This window comes from Dermochelys coriacea, chromosome 3 (genome assembly GCF_009764565.3).
Source record: "Dermochelys coriacea isolate rDerCor1 chromosome 3, rDerCor1.pri.v4, whole genome shotgun sequence".
Lineage (NCBI taxonomy): Eukaryota > Metazoa > Chordata > Testudines > Dermochelyidae > Dermochelys > Dermochelys coriacea.
In genome coordinates, this window is record NC_050070.1 from 39,245,445 (window position 1) to 39,263,454 (window position 18,010).

Consider the following 18,010-nt stretch of genomic DNA (forward strand, 5'->3'; position numbering starts at 1 on the left):
CAGGAGTTTGGGTGTGGGAGGGGGCAGGGCATTGGGTCACTGTGGGCTCTGGGTGGCGCTTACCTTGGGGGGTATAATGTTAAATAATTAACATTATTTAATTTCTGGCATAGAATTATAGAAGTGTAGGACTGAAAGGGACCTCAATAGGTCATCCAGTTCAGTCCTGTGCACTCAGGGCAGGACTCTGTAATAACTAGACCATTCCTGACAGGTGTTCATCTAACCTGTTCTTAAAAACCTCCAATGAAGGAGATTCTGCAAGCTCCGTAGGCAATTTGTTCCAGTGCTTTAACCACCCTGACACTAAGTTAGTTTTTCCTAAGGCATCAAAGGATATAATTATACTTCCTTATAGGTGGTTCTTTATCAGCCAAAAAAATGTGATAAGGAGAGATCATTCCCCCATCCTTAGGACTTTTGTTTTATTTCAGTCACGCCTGCAAAGGTTGCTATAATCCTTTCTCTCCACCAGGTTCACTGATTCTGACAATGGGTCTTGCTATTTTGGAAACAGAGGCAAATATGTAGGTTCTGGATGTCAGTTTAGCTTCTTCCACTGAAAAGCTCTTCAGTTCTCTGTCTCCAGAGCTGCAAAAAAGATACAGACGTGCCCTCTGCAGAGCTCAAGACTTTTCCCCAATATTTGAAAAACTGGGACTCAAACATCCTCACAATATTTCACACAGCAGAAATAACTGCCTTCATAAGGATTGCTTTACCATCCAGCAATAGGTAGAAAGAGAGCTTCCAAATTCTCTATTGTTAGATGAGTCTCAGGGCGCATATCAGAAGCTTATTAAGCAAAAAAAAAAAAAAAAAAAAAAACTCAATCAGCCCTGTATGCAGTATGTGTAAGATGATCAGTTAACCTGTCACTACAGTTCATTTTAGCATTCATTATTTCCATCTTTCCTTCCACAAAAGTCAAACAAAGATTGATTTCCTAGTCCGGAGAAGATTTCTTCAAATGTCACCCTTGTGATTTATTCAGACAGAACCACACTCAATTGCAGTGTTGAACCTGTGCATGTGTTTTGGTTTTGCTTTTGTTATTTTTTTGGAGGGCACAAAGTACTTCCTCCAAAGAGTAACAGTTTGAGTGAATAGACAGGATAGTGTGATCTGGCAAACAGAATTGACAATCTGTGGCTCCTCAGCCCTACATTCAGGTCTTGCCATGTTTAACTGGGAGCTTGAGAAATACTTACATTACCCAACTATAGTATTGTTAGTTAAATGTTCAGGGAGAGAGGGGAAAGGCTGTTAGTCATAGTTACAAGGAGTAAAGTGCTATGCCTTTGATAATAGTTACGGCTGCAAGTTTGTCACAGAGGTCACAGATTCCATGACTTTCTGTGGCCTCCATGACTTCTGTAGCAGCCGGTGTGCCTGGTCCAGGGACAGCTCAGGTAGCCCCTGCACCAGTAGTACCGGTTGCTGCTGGGGCTGTCTCAGGCCACTGCACCACCAACCCCAGCAACAGCAGGAGTTTGGGTGTGGGAGGGGGCAGGGCATTGGGGCACAGTGGGCTCTGGGTGGCGCTTACCGCGGGGGGCTCCCCAGAAGCAGCGACATCCCCCTTGCTCAGTTCCTAGGCGGAGACGTGGCCAGGCAGCTCTGCGGGCTGCCTCCACCTGCAAACACCACCTCCGCAGCTCCCCTTGGCTGCAGTTCCCAGCGTTTGGGGCGGGGGCAGCACTCAGAGCTGCCTGGCCAGGCCTCTGCCTAGGAGATGAGCAAGAGGGATGTCCCTGCTTTTGGGGAGGTGCAGAGGCAGGTAAGGACCTGCCAGCCCTACCGCCACCACCACCCCCATCACCAGCGGAGATCCTGGGTTACCCGCCCCCCGCCAGCACCCACGGTGCCCCTGGACCGCCACCCGCAGCGCCCCCAGGCCATCCCTCCTCCAAGATTTAGTCAGGGGTGTATAATAGAAGCCATGGATAGGTCACAGGCCCTGAATGTTTGTTTACTGCCTGTGACCTGTCCATGACTTTTACTAAAAATACCCATGACTAAAACATAGCCTTAATAATAGTATATAAATAATTAGTAACATACTTGAAAGTGTGCACGCATTTTAAAGCGTACAGGTACATTGTCTTGGGGAGGATGGTTAAACTCTTCTTTGCAATGTATGTTAATTACATAGAGTTTTCCTCAGTGAGTTATAGCATTGTCATTCTTTGGATATTAGTTTTAAATCATAAACCAACATAAAAATTACATAACTTCTGATCAGATTTTGCCTTTTCATAACCTTGATGATAACAAATCCTTCCTTATATACAGGCTTAAATTTCCATGAGGCTAACATCTCCTGCATTTCAGCAACAAATTAGAAAATAATCCCATCCATGACTTTCATGCCAAGGTGAGCATTCCATCTTTTGGAATTTACACAAAAATATCGCTATCAGATCTACTTTTCTTAATTGTTCAAATAAATAATTATTTAAGAATTGTGTTTTAATAGAGGTTTGCTCAAACCTACTTAACCTTCCCTGGCTTAAATAACATCCTTACTATTTCCCAAGGAATAGGATGTTGGAGAGGGGAAAATAGTTGGCGAGATCTTCAGAGTTGAGTGGTGGCTTCTTGGGGACTGGGCAATCTATTGCACTTTTTCAAGCAGATTGGTAGGTATTTCTTTACTGTATCTGTAATTACATTTGTACAAATCCCAAACCAAAGATTTTCAAAAATGTGCCTTAGGTTAAGCTCCTCAATCCATATTCTAGGCACGTAAATAAGTTGCCTGATCACCAAAAGAGCTGAGTATCCAGCAGCTTCCATTTACTTTAATTAGAGTCATGGGTGCTCAGCACTTTAGAAAATTATACCACTTATTTATGATCCCTAAAGTTGGATGTGGGAGCCTAACCTTAGGCATCAATTTTTGAAAATCTTGGCCAAAATGACCTTGTAAACTGTTTGGTTGAGCATTCAGACTTATCCAACACTTACTAGAAACATGTTAGTCTGAAAATGTCATGGGGATAGGTGTGCCTATGTGATTTCCATTGGTTCTTGGTCTTGATTGGGTTCAAAATATTACAAAGAAAGCTTCTTAGGGTTTTTTAGCTCATTGGGGTTTTTTTTCATGCCATAAAAAAATGTGATAAAAAAAATTAACCCGCTTCACCCTTCACCAATTTTGGTTGCAATTCTGTGGAAATATTTGGTCTAAATGTTGTTCGGTATATACCAAGTCATCTACTTCTAATCCTAATACTGGAATAGATTTTATTCATTTTTATAGCTACAGTATATAGCACAAATGAAGGAGTGGCACAGCTGTAAATACAGTGTAACTTCATTGTCTTCAGTGGAGTTACTCCATAATTACATCTGCATCAGTGAGAGCAGTCTTTAGATCTGACTTTTTAACAACTAAAAGGCGTTGTAGGTTATGTAAATGCTTATTTCAGTGGTTCTCAATCTTTTACCTACCAGGATCTTCCTTTATCTAGCTGAGCCCCTTCTTTCATTTAACCATATGGAAATGTCAGGATTGTCCCTGCTCATTGACATGTTTGCAACACCAAGGCTGAGAATCTGTCTTGTTCAAAGTACAAATACAAAAAGTGCAAAAGGAATGCAGAAAAGTACAGGCAGAGTTTCATTTTGGTATGCAGTTATATTTTACACCAATAAAAGTTTTGGCTGAGTTAAGATCCAGGCATCATGGTAGAGAATCACCTGATTGCTGAGTTTGAGGATGATGTGATTCTGACATCACCTCTGTGATGTGGGTCTGAAAGACAATTTAGGCTTATGAAATTTTGCTATAAATAACACAAGCTGAATACTGTATCTTCATCCATATGTTATAGTTTATCCATGATTACAACTATTGATTGGCTAAGAAATTTACGCACAGCTAGCCTGTGCTTATTGTTTTTGTTATCCTGTATTCTCTTTTACCCACTTGCTATCTCATCCATCTGTTATGTTTGATTTTGTAGACTGTGTAAGCATTTTGGGGCAGAGGCTCTCAGATACTGCATGTTTGCATAGTGCCTAGTACAACGGGGTCCCAAACTTATTGAGGCCTCCAGTATAAATGTTCTTCTTCGAGTGCTTGTTCACGTCCATTCCACATTAGGTGTGCGTGCGCCGCGTGCAAGAGCATTGGAAACTTTTTCCCTTAGTGGCTCCCATCGAGCCGGTGGGGCCCCCCGAGTGGTGCCACTGTGCTGTGCATATATACCTCACTGACCCGACCCATAGAAGAGCAGTCCTTTAGCCTTTGGAGTAGCTTTTATCAGTTTGTTAACATACCTATTGTGGACACTTAAGTCATTAGGTGCATGGAGGCCTCCAGCACCCGCCCCGGGCCTCAGGCCCACAGCTTCAAGGTTTGCGCCAAGTGCCGCAAACCTATGCCAGTTAGTGACCCCCACGAGTCGTGTCTACGTTACCTAAGGGAGAGACATCAAACTGAATGGTGTAGGATTTGCAATGTGTTTAAGCCAAGGACAAGGAAAGAAAGAGACTTTCATCTAAAGCAACGGTTGATGGAGGCCGCTCTGCAGCCACTGGGCCCAGAGTGCCCGACGCCAGCTTAGGCTTCCTTGGTGCGTAGTGCCCCAGAGCTATCGAGAGACCCAGCACCAGCTAAGCACCGTAAACTGTCGGCCCCAGAGCACCAGGCTAGACCCCAGCATCACTCTTCCTTCCCGGTGTGGCCCCCAGCGCAGCTGAAAGGAAGGCGCGGTCATTCCCTGCACAGGAGGCCGGTGTCTCCCAAGGCCCTGAGTGCCAATAAGAGCGGGAAGGCCCCGGTACCAGCGCTGACACCTGCAGTCCTGGCAGCACAAGCCCCACCGAGCCCAGACCTAAGTGAGCTCAGTACGGACAATGGGCTCGAGGGCATAACAGATCAGCCCTCTACGCCTGGTACCTTTGAGGCTGCAAAGGACCTCATCAAGCTGTCGGCAGCGAGCCCCCTCCTGTATGGGGAGAACCCTTCGGCACCCGTGCCACGGGTGCCGTCGAGGGTAAGCCGGCAATGATGTGCCGCTCAAGGACACCGTCCCGGCACTGCTCCCGCAGTTGGTCCTGGGCAAGCTCCGACTCCATGAACTCTCACTTGCCAGCAGCCCAGAAGGAGGTTTCTGCAGCGGGTCGGCGCAAAGCAGCACCGGAAAGGGCAAGCCGCTTTCCAGCACCACCCAGAGACCGGCACCAGGACGGGTTGAGACGGCCCTCACCAGAGGACTCCCGCAGATGGTCCCGGTCCAGGGAACGCCGGCACCGGCACCGGTCCCGGGGATACTGGTACCACTCCCAATCCCTCTTAGCCAGGAGCCACTCATTCTCCTGCTGGCTTAGATCATTGGCACCGCCATGGCCTTTGCGATCGGCATCGCCGCAGTCCAGCACCAACTCCGGCCGTTATAGCTACCCACACCGGGCCCTGGACAGTAGAGACCCTCCGGGGAGCTGGCAACGCCAATGGGGGCTGCCAGGCCATTGGCCCTTCTGGACCCCCTAGGCCTGTCAGGAGCGCCAAGGGGCCCCATCCAGGGCAAGTTACTCGGTGCAGAGGTCTCTGTCCCTGCACCGATGCCAGATGGTGCCGGAGGCTACAGTATCCAGGCCTCCAGCACCCCCCCCCCAGCATAAACCGGAGAGACCAGCACCAAGCCCGGTGCCGTCCCATGGACTCCCACCCTGGCCTGAGCCGGAGGCCCCTCCCACGGGAGAAGGGGAGCATGAGGACCAACCAGAGGGGGTTGAGCAGCAGCTAACCTCCTCGTCTTCCCCCGATGAGGCGGTGGCGGGTACAGAGGTGTCCAGCCCTCCGCCAATAGACCATAGAGCCCACCAGGAATTGCTGCGCAGGGTTGCCCAAAACTTGGGGTTGCAAGTAGAGGAGATGGTTGAGCAGGAAGACCCCATGGTGGACATTTTGAGCCCCGAAGGTCCATCCAGAATAGCGCTCCACTCATTAAGATCATTCAGTCCAACTATAAGAGTATATGGCAGACCCTGGCCTCCAGTGCTCCAACGGCTAAAGGAGTGGAGCATAAATACTTCGCCCCGTCTAAGGGCTATGAGTTCCTGTTCTGCCACCCGAATCCATGCTCCCTAGTAGTCTCAGCGGTAAACAAAAGGGAGAGCCATGGACAGGAGGCCCAGACCCCTAAGGCCAAGGAGGCGAAATGTCTGGATCTTTTTGGTAGAAAGGTGTACTCATCTGCGGGCCTTCAGTTGAGGATTGCAAACCAGCAGGCCATCCTCAACAGGCACAATTTCAACTCCTGGGCAGTGGTGGGGAAGTTTAAGGACAACCTCCCACAAGGTTACCAACAGGAGTTCATGGCCCTGGTGGACGAGGGCAAGGCAGTAGCCAAGACCTCTCTCCAGGCCTCCCTGGATTCGGCAGACGCGGTAGCTAGAACAATCGCGTCAGGGGTGGTCATGAGGTGCTCGATGTGGCTCCAGGAGTCAGGCCTGCCGCCAGAAGTCAAGAATAAACTCCAGGACCTCCCCTTCGAAGAGTCCAGGCTCTTCTCAGACCAGACAGACACAAGGCTACGTAGCCTCAAGGACTCACGAGCTACGTTTAAGTCGCTGGGTATCCACACCCCGGTGACCCAGAGGAAGCCCTGCTGGGCCACATGGCAGCATGCACGCATGTGGTCAGGCATGCCAGACTGAAACTCAGGACTCTGCAGGCGTGGCTTGCTCGGGTGTACCGCCCAGGTAGGGACCCCCTGGACTTGGTAGTGACAGCCCCAAGGGATGTGTTGGACTCCCTGCAGTGGTGGCAGTCCCAGCCTGTGGTTTGCAAAGGCATCCCTTTTGCCGCCCCACAACCAGACCTGACACTGGTGACGGACGCGTCAGACCACGGATGGGGGCTCACCTGGGGGACCTCATCACGCGGGGTTGTGGTCTGGAGCAAAGCAGTTGCTCCATATCAACATGAAGGAGCTCAGGGCGGTTCGTCTCACCTGCCAGACCTTTCACACCACTCTGAGGGGTCACAGCGTGACCGTTCTGACAGACAACACTATTGCCATGTTTTATATAAACAAACAGGGCAGGCCTCGTTCCTCGCCACTCTGTCGTGAGCCTCTCCTCCTCTGGGATCTTTGCATAACCCAGGCAATTCACCTTGAGGCGTCCTATCTCCCAGCAGTACGAAACAAGCTGACTGATTCCTTCAGCAGGTCATACCACATGCACAAGTGGATGCTCAGCACAGACATCGTGCTTTTGCTCTTGGGCAGATGGGGGTTTCCCTGGGTAGACCTGTTTGCCACCAGGGCCAATGCCCAGTGCCCGCAGTTCTGCTCGTTCTAGGGCCGCAGCCCAGGCTCGTTCACGGATGTATTTGATGTATGCCTTCCCCCCCACTCCCCTTGGTGTACAAGGTCCTACTCAAGGTGCGCAGGGACAGGGCGGTGGTGATCCTCATCGCCCCAGCCTGGGCCCGCCAGCACTGGTACACATCGCTCCTAGAGCTGTCGGTGGAGGCCCTAGTAGTTCTGCCCCTACACAGGGACCTCATTACACAAGACAGCAGGCAGCTTCTCCACCCTGACTGACAGTCACTGCACCTGACAGCATGGAGCTTCTGTGGCTAAACGCCCTGGAGAGCCAGTGCTCCCTTCCAGTGCAGCAGATTTTATTTGGCAGTAGAAAGCCCTCTACCAGGGCGGCCCTTATGGCCAAGCGGAAAAGGTTCTCGTGTTGGTGTGAACCCCAACAGGTGCGGCCATGCCAGGCCCTGGTGCAGGCCATCCTGCAGTACCTCCCGCACCTCAAGCAGCAAGGGCTAGCCCCGTCCTCACTCAGGGTGCACCTGGTGGCCATCTCCACCTTCCATCCGGGGTTCAAGGGGAAGGTTCGGTGTTTTCCCACCCAATGGTGGAACGGTTCCTTAAAGGTTGGAGAGGGTGTTCCCATACTCCCGCCCACCAGTCCCTCCATGGAACCTTAACCTGATCCTCTCTAAACTCATGGGACCCCCTTTCAAGCCCCTCGCTTCCTGTTCCCTCCTGCACCTTTCCTGGAAGGTGGCATTTCTGGTTGCCATTACCTCGGCCAGAAGGGTGTCCGAACTGAGGGCCCCTCACCTCTGAGCCACCGTATACAGTATTTCACAAGGACAAGGTGCAGCTCCGGCCGCACCCCAAGTTCCTCCCTAAAGTGGTCTCCCAATTCCATTTGGGCCAGGACATGTGTCTGCCGGTGTTCTTTCTGAAACCCCATATGGACCCCTAGATGTGCGTCGAGTGCTGGCATTCTATTTGGAGTTCACCAAGCCCTTTCAGAAATCCGCGCAGCTGTTTGTGGCTTTAGCCAAGAGGATGAAAGGCCTCCCAGTGTCGGCGCAGCGGATTTCATCTTGGATTACAAGCTGCATCCGGGCGTGTTATGAGCTCGCAGATGTTCCAGCCCTGGAGGTCACGGCCCTCTCGACCAGGACGCAAGTGATTTCCACGGCGTTCCTGGCACAGGTCCCAGTCCAGGAGATCTGCAGAGCAGCCACCTGGTCCTAGGTGCACACCTTCACGACCCACTACACGGTCAACCAGCAGGCCAGAGAGGACGCGGCGGTTGGCAGAGCAGTCCTCCGAGCAGTTGTTCCGTGACTCCTACCCTCCTCCAGAGGTAAGCTTGTGATTCACCTAATGTGGAATGGACATGAACAAGCACTCAAAGAAGAAAAATCAGTTACTTACTTTCTCGTAACTGTTGTTCTTCAAGATGTGGTGTTCATGTCCATTCCACCACCCACCCTCCTACCCCTCTGTCGGAGTTGCCAGCAAGAAGGAACTTGAGGGGGTTAGGCCGGTGGGGGTATATATGCACGGCATAGTGGCGCCACTCGGGGGGCCCCGCCAGTGCGACGGGAGCCTCTAAGGCAAAAAGTTTCTGATGCTCATGCACGCGGCACGCGCACGCCTAATGTGGAATGGACATGAACACCACATTTCGAAGAACAACAGTTACGAGAAAGTAAGTAACCGTTTTTTAAACAGTACTACTTTCCCCTCTCAGCAGTGAATAGGTAATTATTACTCATTGGAGTGGCTAAGTTCTCCTGAAAAGTTTGGTTAAATAAATAAATTCTTACTAATGGTAAGAAGTACATAGGTTATCTATAGACACTAACTGTGGCCTTTTAAAACCAGATCATCCATTGGGCACATAATATTATAGTCTTTGTAAATTTATTTTCTCCATGATATTTGCAGTATCTGCTTATACTTCAAAATATTCTCCTCTTCATTATCCAGTCATATAGTGTCTTTCATCCTCGAACGTCAAATCACTTTATATTCTAATTGTTAGTTAAGTAATTAATTACATGAATTAAATCTCCCAAAATATCTGGGCAATACTGTTGAGCTGCATAAGAGGAAATATAGAGATACAAGTGTATTTTTACTATTGACAGCCTCAGTTCCTACAGCTTCCTGGGGGATATTTGGGGTTTACAAAGTATCACATATACATGGGTACCGTTGTACATCTATAACTAAGTTTTAGCCAAAACGAATTTCCTTTAAACAGAGATGCAGTCTTTTTGAGGATTGATCTTGATTTAAGTTACAGCGAGACTTTCTTCAGAGTGTTCATTTTCTGTAAAACACAAACCTGCCAACTACACTTTAAAATTTGACTCACGTTATCAGTTGCACTCAGTCTGGCATTTCCTTCAATGTGTCCTTTGTATTTTAAATGTTCCTAATTTCCTTCCTTCATATTTAATTTCAAAATTAAGGCCACATTTCAGCCATAAACCCAAAGTGGCACTCTCACTAGAATTGGTTTCTTGTCAGCAATCAAATTCTGATAAATATATATATATAAAATCAAAACCCTTTATAAATCATAGCAGCTGTAAAATATGTCTGATATGTTTTGGGTCACTTCTTTTGCATATCTGATTTAAGGTCCACATTTGAAAATAATTAAGTTTCCTTTTAGCAAAACTAAAATAACTAACAGCATGGACATAATCCAGCTCCGCTGGAATCAATGGGATTCCTTCCATTAACTTCATGGGCTTTGGAACAAACTCTCTATCATTTGAAATCTAGGATTATTTCTGTTTTCAATGGGAGCAGGATCCTGTTCAAGTAAACACAATATAGAGAAAATCATTATGGATATCTGTTTACATAATCTTGAGGATCCATCCAATCAGAATACTTTTTAGAGCGAGCAAACTCACTAGCCTCACGTATCAATTTAGTTTTCCAGTATCTCATATGGAGCAGCAGACAAGGTATTTATTTTTCCTCACTACATGTTTACATACTAGCCTTTATCTGAATGGTTACAATCACCATATTGTCAAATTGTTACTTATTCTCCAGGGCTGGAGCTTGCATCACCAAAGAAATTCTGTCCATTTCATTGAAATGTTTGAAGGTACCCAGCTTGATATTTATCCTCTGCAGTTAAATATTTATTAGCTACATGAAGAATTTGAAGATCTGTCAAAAATACTGACTAGTTTCATTCCACTCTGCAGCTGCCCTCTGAGCAAGAAAGCGGTTTCTTTGTCCTCACCATAAAGGGCCGGGGGAGGGGGGGACAAGCAAGGTACCATTTTCCCCCACACTTTGTCAGATAAAGGGTTTGCTTTATGATAGGGAGTCTCCAAAAGGCTGCTTTTAGTTTTCTGTACTGCTGAGTGCTTTCATACCTGAGAAAGCCTTTCAAGAATTGCAATAAATGTAATTCAGTGTTCGTGTCATGAAGTGAAGTATAAATCCATCATATTAAGAGCACCTGCGCTACATGAAACATGCAGTGTCAAAGCCTATACTATTGAAGATTACTTGTCCTTCTAGACTGTCATTTCTTCAGCCAGTTAAGATCAGTCTACATGATAAGTGCCATACACAAATGTTGTTCTTTCAGTTCAGATGTATAGGTTTCATGTCCATCCTTTCCTCTTCATATGACCCACTAAATTGCTCAAGGCGACCCCATTTCAAACTTCTAGTAACAAAAGTTCCATAACTGGATCATACATCAAAGTGATATTCCAGTGCAAACCTGAGTGAAGAATGAAAAATCAATGGAGGGGAAAGATATTGGGAAAAATAAACTATATCTATTTTAGTAACAGAAAATGATGCAGGATACTGGCAATTATTAATTCCTGTTGCTTTTTTTGACACATTAAAGTTGTTACCTCTTTCTTTTTCTTTTTTTTTTGGTTCTGTTTTTGTTACTAAGATGGAAGCTGGATGGAAAAAATATAACCCCTGGCTCTTTATGTTCAGAAGAATTGTGTCCAAGCCTTTCATTCAGATTGCCAAAATACCCAGCAGGTTATGGTTCACTTAACGTTTCTGAACTGATTGGCAAAACAAAGAGAGAAACGATATAAAATGAAGGGAGAAGTTCTTCATTGGTACAGATCACATCAAAGCATCTTTCTTATTTAAGCAGTTGTAAAGGTATGTGCCGCTGAATGGATGGTCTCACCCCAGGGTTACTTAATTTAAAACTGCTAATTTTCTACAGTATATATTCAGAAATGTGCTCTCCAAATCCTAGCGATTCATGCATCTTGGAATCCCTTTCTGTTACAAATTATTACATTAATAAATACATTTCTGTGACTCTCTAGAGGAGGAATATGCAATAAATTAGAATGTAGGCATTTCATTCTCTTACATAAAAACCTCCACAATTATTTTCTGTAATGTGAAGAGGTTTCCATTAACAGCTAGATTTCCAGATCTAAGTGAACAAAATGTTTAATGGGAGACTCAGCAACTTCACATTAATAGCTCTCAGCTGACAGTGTGAAATTTTGACATTACTGATTACAACTCAAATGTGATATACTAACTTTAATACAGCATGCAAGCAATGTGTGCAGGCAAGCCAGATGCAAAACGTAAACATTATCTAAACAGAGCTGATTTCAAATGTTTTGAATGTAAATAAAACACCGGGTGGTCCTTCAGACTGTCAGCAATCATTATTTCCTCCAACATAAACAAGGCTGTCAAACGGGATTTTTGTCACAACTATAAAAAGTCATTCTTCACTAGTAAATCCTAGGCTGTTTCTTCTTTTAAAAAATAAAGTTCTTTACCTTTAGAATAGATAAGTTCCTTTCCAGATTTGCATGAAATAATTTTGCAAGTTACTTCCTCAAAGCAATAGTAGATGTTGGAACAAAATTAGAGTAGAAAAAAATAAATTTTAGGCTTAGTAAAGAGGTGGCCCTTAAGCTTTTGCCGTTTGTCTTCAATAACTACATAACTTTTTCACCTACATAACCTCAGGTTTCTACAGAGAGTGAAGTATAGCATATAGATAACAAAAAAAGTGTTTCTAAAGGCCACCATTTGGACTGAAAGAATACTAAATTATTAGTTCGAAGTGAACCAAAATATTAGTATGGCTGAAGTCCTTACCCAGTAAGTAACTGGGTTCCTACATATTTGTTGAAGTATACACTGTATTATCATCCATGTTACCAGTTAGATAGATCCTAACCCTATACCCACTGAAGTCAAAAGGAGCTTTGCCATGGGCTTCAATGTGGACAGGATAGGTTGTTAGAGAACAGAACACAAATGTTCAGTTCATTTCACTAATTTATTAATATATAGGAAAGACTAACTCTTACATAGGGTTCATGGAAAATAATCAGTTTTTCAGGCTCTCTTTGCTGCTTGGTTCAGGTTTCCATATGGGAAATGGCCCTCTTGGCATGTGTTCTGAGATGCACAAGAGAATCTGATTTCCCTCGTACGAGATGTTGGATCGCTACTGAGAAGCTCCTGCTCCCTGTTTCTCCTGGCAGGAAGCCATGGAGAAACAGGGCCATGGTACCATTGGTTCACCTTCTTTGCAGGAAGTAGAGCCTGCAGTTCAGAAGGGGGAGATAATGTTACAAGCAGCAGCAATAACTTCGTGGGGCAGTTCCACTGTGAAATATACCGGTTTTTGAAGAGAACATGCTATGATGGAGTATCTTTGTGTTTGCAGGGATGCGAGTGCATCTCGCACATGTTCCTCTCCCTCCCCTCCTTTTCTTTTCAGCCTGTATTTCACTCTTTTGCTCTTCTTAGCTCTGCATCATGGAAAGGAGCTTAGGGCTGCCCAGACTATCAAGAATTCGATTACATATCACAAAGACTTTTCTGGCAGAGAGTCCTGAATGTTCCGTATGGCAAGCAGAAGCAGCAGCAGAAGGGAAGAGGAATTAATACTTCCCCATCTCTATGTCACTTATGGAGGCAGAGTCGGATGGAAAGGTCCTGAGAGTCCATGGAACCAGCATGCATTTAATTTTTTACATGAAAATTATAGAAAGCTTTTCAAAGCCACCTGTCATGGTGACAGGACCACCTGTACTTGGGTCCTTTGCAGACTCTCTTGAGTGCACCCTTCATGGAACCGGTTTTGCTACCTTTACCTGTCTGTGCACAGAACCCTGTGACTCTATCACTTTTAGTTTGGCTCTCTGGGTTGCAACCCCCTTGTTCCCCACCTCTGATAGCATGACAAACCCAAGTATTTGGCATCTGCAAGAAACTTCCCCTTAGGAGCCTATGATCAGTTGCTGATTAAAGTGACTGAACAGCTCCTTCAAAAGAAACTTATTTATTCATCCAAATGTACGTAACAAGCAGAGAGAGTTAAAACAACAAGCATCTGTTTACATCTTATATTACCTGAATCTTATCATTTCCTCGTAAGTTTTGTTAAGTTCCATTTAGCCCAGATACCACCTTCTGTGGGCTGGCAGAGACTTCCTTGCTGCAACTTCTCTCTCTCCCCCACAGCCTCGGTAGCTGCTGACCACTCAGTTCCCACCCTCCACCTACTCTCGTCCTACTCTCTCCAGGGGGGTGCTTTTAACTGCTTATGATCCTTATGATCTCTAGCCTCAGGCCTTGGCAAAACAGCTGTATAACTGTCCTGGCACCTGAAAACATCATCTTCCCAATTAATGGTCCAGCCATTGTCATCTTAATTCCCATTAAATTGTTTACCTCATATGCCTTATCTCTACCGTTTTCCTTTTCTGCTTGCTATTCCTAACCTCCCATTTTTATTCAACTCCATGTAGTCAGAATAATATCAAGCAGGTAAACTGAGATACATACTATTCCTTAAAAAAATTGTACTAATAGCTCGCTTATTCTCCACACCATCCAGGTGCCCAATTCACTTTAATTGTAATGGGAGCTGAGTGTCCACATCCCATAGGTAATTTTGAAAATTCCAGCCTTACGGCACAATTTTTTTTGGAAGTAACTGGTAGTTGAAAACTCTCAACACCTTGTAGAAAGGGGCCCTTTGTTCCTTCCTTGTAAACCCACTCTGAGCCTATAAAATGTTAATAGCGACATAGACTATTACCACATGTTTTTGAGTTGATTTTAAATTTAACTTTCATCAAAGTGACAGTGTGTTTTAAACAAATCCTTCACACATATGTTAAAAGGTTTGGGCAAGTGTTTGCATGGAAGAAAGCTATAAATGGAGCAGCTTAATCCCAGACTGGCCTGGACATGGTGACAAAATATAAAGAAGATGGCCTGAACGGAAGAGGAAATAAAGCTGTTGGGTGCTGAGATACAACAGCAATGGGGCTATAGAAGCACCTCGACAGGTAGATCAAAAGAAGCCTGTTGCAGGATGTGAGATTGTTGATTTGAACCACAAGCAGGCCTTTAATAAAATATTGAGTACTCCAGAATTGTAGCGACATCCCTGTCTCTGGACTAATTTGAACGTACATTAATGAAATGGCTGTGAATTGCTTCCTTGGTATGAATGGTTTGTTTTTGTTTTGCCTTGATTTATTTTTTTTGGTCTGTGCATCTATTACTCACTAATTTTTATTAATACACTTATCTTATTCAGTATACGCATATTGACATTGGCCAGGAAGTGTGACAAAGTTAGAAAAGCAACAATGCCTAGTAGGCATTCATATAGACCATAGATTGATTTTCTCCAATTACCTTTCTACCCCAAGCTTTACTCCCTCAACAAAATCATTTTGTATCCCTTATTCGCTTAAATGGTTTGGTTTGTCAATGTACTGTTTTCTCTAAGGGTTGACAAACTGCATTCTTCAGCATTATGGAAGGGTTTGATCCCAAGGCTATTGAAATCCATGGGAATCTTTCCATGGAGCTCATCTGGCTTTGGATCAGACCCTAACTGCCCACAGTCAATATTCTGGAGTTTTATTTCAGTGATCGCTACAAAGGAAGGCAAATATTACAGTGAGGCAAAATTGTTTAATACAGTAATAGACCAACCTTGTGAGATATTAACTGCCTTGAAAGTCTAATGATTTTAGAGAGTTGAAGCCACTAAACTCTGTCCAATTCTGCTTTTAATAGTGTGGTTTTATTTTACCTCTAAGTACAGTTTATACATTCTTTATCACTAATTTTTAGAATTGTTTGGTTCATGTCACAGATTGTTTAATTAGGTCAAATAGGGGAGATGTTTGGTTAACCAATCTTTCTGTGTAAATCCAGATTTATCTGCAGGATACTACAGTTATTGTCCTCTGTAAAGTTTTGGTCCTGAATTATGCAGCGGTGGGCAGCCTGACAAAGTCGTCTTAACAATATTGTTAAATAAAGGATGCTTAGTTAGATTTCTGTCAGTGTGTTTGCTTTGCACCTAAACTTTCTGCTTAGTAAAGATGGCACTTACAAGAAGAGAGACAGGAGCCTATCTTGTCTAAATGTGATGTGTATGGTATGGAAAGCAGAGTTTTGACTACATTCTTTCAACACTCTGCTGGAGGAATTGTGGATCACTTTCCATAGACCCATCAATAAGGATTTCTTATTTTTTTAAAACAATCTACAAAAATGGTCCAACACCTTATATCTTGCAATAGTGTTAATATTTTGTTTGGGAGCATTTCTGAAGACCCAGGGGCTTGGAGCAGCGTTCATGTCGCACTCCCTATCAATACCTGGCCCAAGCCAGGGAAACTAATAATCCAACCAGCAGACCAAATTCGGTGATGAATCCTGGTCATGTGCCAAGGCACAAGGCAGTTTGTGCGTATGCTAAGACGACTGGAGACCCAATTGATAAAGGGAATACATCTTCTGCTCTCCCCACAAGAAGTAATAATTAGCACTAGGCAGAGGGAATCCAGGGAAAAAGGTAAAATAAATCATTGTCCCAAGGATGAAGTAAGGAGAATGCTGTATTAGCAAGAAGCATTTTATGTCTTTATTCTGCCTGGGATCTGAAGAGAGGAAGCATGACAGAGGAAATGAAAGGACCAGTAAAGGGAAAACAAACAAACAAAAAAAGGGGGGGGGGCAACCCCATCACAAACTGTTTTACACAAACATGAAATTTTATTTTTAGGGGTTTGAAGAGCATTATAAAGGCAAATAGGATGTTGTGGGGCAGGGCAAAATGTGACTACCTCACAAATATATTTTGCCACTGATTACTCATTTCTGTCACAGAGGAGATTACAACTATATCAGACATGCAGGGAAGGGGCATACTATGGGTTGGGCTATAAATGAAGAAAGCAGAAATGCAGGGTGCTATACCCACATCTGTATTAAGGGGTCTGAGGAGGATAGAATTCCAACTTAAGAGGATGGGCCTCTTAAGAACATGTGGGGTCCTTCTGGAAACATGGCACTTGAATTGTCCTTTCTAACCTTATCCTTCCACAGAGTGCTATGGACTTTGCAAATCGAAGAACTCGTGCATTAATTTCACAAATCATTCTGCCAGTGTCTAAATATTTACTAAAGATACCATCCAGGATGTTAGAGTGTTTCTTGGGGAGCAGATCCAAGAATGGTGAGTTAAGCTCTAAAGGGAACGGAGAACTCATCTGAAGAATTGGCTAGAGACATAAGTGTATGGAAGTCTTCAGTTGTCTTAATGGGGTTATAAGCATCTAGAAATCCTAAAACAGAAAACAGAGAGAGCACTGTAGGTGGGATACAGATCATTAAATGACTGAGAAGTTAAACCAAACTGGGTGAAACTCTACAGGCTTCCTTCACAAGGGTTCAGAGAAATCTTTTCTTTGTTTTTGATTCAGCAGATGCATACCATGTTCACTTATAATGCAACCCTGTGTTCTGCATTTTCTCTACTTTTGTTTCACTTTATGCTCCTCATGGGGGATGCCCCAAGAAGGCAAGGGAACACGCCCCCCATTTGATTTAGCCCAATTTTCACAGTGTGACTGTGGGGCAGCAATGTAGATGGTCAAATGTGGTTGAGAAGTGCACAATTAGATTATTTGAGGGTGGATTCTGCCCTCGATGATGTAGCAGTTAGATAGCTGAAAAATGTAGATATCAACTTGTGTAGGGTGACCAGATAGCAAGTATAAAAAAATCTGGACAGGGATGGGGGGGGGGGTAATAGGTGCCTATATAAGAAAAAGCCCCCAAAATCAGGACTGTCCCTATAAAATTGGGACATCTGGTCACCCTAGAGTTGTGATGTATACAAAGGAAGAATGCCTTGTTAATTTTTACTTTAAATGTGTATTTCAAAGAAACCTCAAAACAAAATTCCAACAAAACTGCAGATTACTATGTGGTTTTCCATCCAAATAATGGAAAACCAAAAATCTCAGTTGGGCTTGAATGCAAAAACATAGCTCTACCCAGGTTAACATTGAATTGGATCTGGGTTCACTTGAAAAGTTCACAAACCTTAATGAATATCATGACAAGCCTGGACAAAGCTTTGAAATTTTAATGTCACCAGAAAGCAGGTGGGCTTCACATTGTTTCATTTTGTTTTGAAAGGTTACCTCACAGTTTGGTGCATTATGAAAAGTTCAGCAATTTCAGAACGGTGAGATCTTGTGGACTTTGGTTCACTCTGTATGAAACATTTTTTCCTTCCCAGTTTACAACCTTATTTCTGGATAATCAAGAGGATGCAGAGTCCAAATGGTGAACAAAATGGCTGTGGTGGGTGGAGTTGTTTATTTTTTGGGAGGGACAGAAAATGGTTTTTCAACAAAGTG

General features: G+C 44.5%; 1 long non-coding RNA gene across 1 annotated transcript; it reads left to right on the forward strand.

The window, feature by feature from the left end:
- Positions 1 to 2,292: 2,292 nt before the first annotated feature.
- Positions 2,293 to 12,130, forward strand: LOC119853430. Its single transcript, XR_005292067.2, has 3 exons — positions 2,293 to 2,377; positions 2,541 to 2,642; positions 11,221 to 12,130. It is a non-coding gene; the product is annotated as an uncharacterized LOC119853430 (long non-coding RNA).
- Positions 12,131 to 18,010: the final 5,880 nt, after the last annotated feature.